At 37.3% G+C, this 3,495-nt stretch overlaps 1 pseudogene; it reads right to left on the bottom strand.

The window, feature by feature from the left end:
- Positions 1–456: 456 nt before the first annotated feature.
- Positions 457–1,501, bottom strand: LOC121476896 (annotated as a pseudogene).
- Positions 1,502–3,495: the final 1,994 nt, after the last annotated feature.

A 3,495-nucleotide genomic window follows, 5' to 3' on the forward strand; every position in this document is an offset into this window, starting at 1 on the left:
CATGGTTGTTTATTTCTAAGCATTTTATTTATTTATTTTTTTAAAAATTTTTTATTTATTTATGATAGTCACAGAGAGAGAGAGAGAGGCAGAGACACAGGCAGAGGGAGAAGCAGGCTCCATGCACCGGGAGCCTGATGTGGGATTTGATCCCGCGTCTCCAGGATCGTGCCCTGGGCCAAAGGCAGGCGCCAAACCGCTGCGCCACCCAGGGATCCCTTATTTATTTATTTATTGATGCTATCACAAACAGGATTGCTTTCATTTTTTTCATTTTTTTTCTTTTTTTCCTTCATTCTTTTTTTTTTTTTTTTTTTTGAAACCTGTTCAACCATTAAGAGTTGGTTCCTTGGTTTTCAAACTCAAGTGTCTGTCAAATGAAGGAAGAGTGTTGCAGGAATAGTCATAATCTTAGAATTGTCAGCTACTAAAATCTTACAAAACATTTTCAAAAACTTAAAAGTTCTTCCAATATATTTTTGTCATCATTATTGTTAAAAAGGAGTCTTTTATCTCCCTCACACAGTTCTTTCTGGTTTGTTCTTTGTCCTGGCTATTCTGGTAGGGATGTCCAAAGACACTGAGTCCAGGGACTGCCAGTGACAGTCCATCAATCACATTCATCTGTGGCATGGGGTCCTCTAATATGTCATCTCCAAATTCTTCATATGTCTATAGTGCTTCGGTATAACTATACTGGGTACAGCTGTACCTATAGCTGCCTGTGTTCTGGTCATAACACCACTGGGCATAATCGTTCTGGTACTGCTGGTAATAGTGGTCATAGCTGTAACTGTGCATCTGACTACAATCCACTGACATCACTATGGCTCACTTGGAGGATTGCCATGCTCAGCTGCACTGCTGCAGGCCCCAGTGGAGCACTGGCAGTCAGTCAGGCTCACTTCTATTCCAGTTCATCTGTGATTTTCATAAAACCATAGTCCTTAAACACGCCTGTTTGGTTCAAAATCACCTTGCCTCCCAGTATTAGGGATAGACTTTAATGAAGAATTCATACAGCATGCCATCTTCCACATTTAGGGTCAGATACCCCACAAAGAGGGAATACTCAGGGCTGCTATCTGGTTGCTTCATGTAAGTGGCATAGTTCAGTTTAATATATTCTGTCTTGGCCAAAGCATCTTCTTTTTTCTCAGCCATACTTTTTTCTCCTGTATAAAATGAGGGGTTGCACAGGTGACCACTAAGGGCACTGAGCTCCATTGTTCTATGAGCCCAGATGCACCAGCTTGGTGCAGCTATAAGCTAAGTAAAGGTGTGGGTCTTGGAAGGGGTTTCTCATTAATTTTATGCAAACACCTCTTGGCTACGGCCAAATCTTCAGATTCTACAAAATGGTATCCAGCTGAGATTCCATGAGGCGATTTTGGATGATTCTGACACTCATCACCATGTCTTCCGTGGTGGCAGAGGCTCTGAAGATGAAATTCTCATTCATGTAGGACAACAGTTCATTCATACACAGGCTGGTCACCATGCCTGAAGCCTGACTTGGATTTTGTAGGGTGTGAAGGCCTGCATGGGCTCCAGACTACACGGCAAGAGATGGGATTCTTTTCTTAATTTATTCTGTTAGATAATTTATTATTAGTATAGAAGCAAATTATTTCTATATTGTGATTTTGTATACTTTGACTTTACTGAATAGGTTTATTAGTTCAAACGGCTCCTTTTGTGGACTCCTTGGTTTTCTATATATTAGTTAATGTCATCTGGTGTCACTGATTTGTTTTTTTTTTTAATTTTTAATTTTAATTTTTATTTTATTTTATTATTTTTTTTTTTACTTTTTATATCATTTATTTCTGCTCTAATCTTTATTACTTCTTTCTTTTTTTCTGGGATTGATTTTTGTTTGTCATTCTTTTTATAGCTCCTTTAGGTGCAAGGTTAAGTTGTTTGAGATTTTTTCTTGCTTCTTAAGGTATGTCTGTGTTGCTATAAACATCCTACTTTTGCCGCATCTCAAAGATTTGGGACCACCGTGTTTTCATTTTCATTTATTTCCATGTAACTTTTTAATTCTTCTTCGATTTCTTGGCTGATTGACCCATTCAAATTGTTAAATAGCACGTTGTTGGTGTATTGGTGTTCTTTCCAGATGTTTTATTGTGGTTTGTTCATAGTTCATTGTGGTCAGAAAAGATGGATGCTATAACATCAGTCTTGAATTTTTGGAGCCATGTTTTGTGGCCTAAAATGTGATCTATTCTTGAAATTGTTCTGTGTGGAGCTGAAAAGAATGTGTGTTCTGCTGTTTTAGGATGGAGTATTCTGAATATATCTGTTAAATCCATGTGATCCAATGTGTCATTCAAAGCCACTGTTTTTCTATTTGGGTGATCTACTCAATGTAAGTGGGGTGTTAAAGTCACCTCCTATTATCATATTACTATCACTGATTTCTTCGTTGTTATTAACTTTTTATATATGTGCTGTTCCCACATTGGGTGCTTACATATTTACAGTTGTTATAACCTCTTATTGGACTGTCCTCTTTATTATTATATAGTGTCCTTCTGTCTTTTGTTACAAACTTGTTTTAAAAGTCTATTTTGCCAATATAACTATTGCTACCCCAGCTTTCTTCTGGCATCCATTTGCATGATAAATATTTCTCTATTCCCTCACTTTTTTTTTTTAAGATTTTATTCATTTTTCAGGAGAGACACAGAGAGGCAGAGACACAGGTGGAAGGAGAAGCGGGCTCAATGCAGGGAGCCCGATGTGGGATTCAATCCCGGGACTCTGGAATCATGCCCTGAGTTAAAGGCAGATGCACAATCACTGAGCCACCCACGTGTCCCTCCATCTCCTCACTTTCAATCTGCATGTGACTTTTGGACTGAAATGAGTCTCTTGCAGCATGTAAATGGGTCTTGTTTTTTGTTTTTGTTTTTGTTTTTGTTTTAATTCACTGTCACTCTATGTCTTTTGATGGGAGTATATAGTACATTTACATTCAAAGGAATTATGATAGATATGTATTAACTGCCATTTTGCTACTTGTTTTGTGGTTTCTTCTATAAGATTGTCTCTGATCTTCTCTTGCTCTTTTTAATGGTTTGATGACTTTCTTCAGTGATATACTTGGATTCCTTTTTTATTCTTTGCGTAACTATTATTGGTTTTTGATTTATGGTTACCATTAGATTTGTACATAATGTCTTTTGCATATAGCAGTCCATATTAAGTTGATGGTCACTTAAGTTTAGACCCACTTTTTACTCCTCCCCCTCCCACATTTTAGGGAGGTGTCATATTTTACATCCTTTTATTATATGAATTCCTTGATTTTTGCAGAAATATTTATTTTTACTGCTTTTGTGGTTTTTACTTTCCATAGTCTCACTTATGGTGTTCCTTTCCACTCAAGGAGTCCCCTTTAATATTTCTTGTAGGGCTGGTTTAGTGGTCATGAACTCCTTTAGTTTGAACTCCTATTTTGAGTTACCCTTGCTGGATGGAGTA

This window comes from Vulpes lagopus, chromosome 16 (assembly GCF_018345385.1).
Source record: "Vulpes lagopus strain Blue_001 chromosome 16, ASM1834538v1, whole genome shotgun sequence".
Lineage (NCBI taxonomy): Eukaryota > Metazoa > Chordata > Mammalia > Carnivora > Canidae > Vulpes > Vulpes lagopus.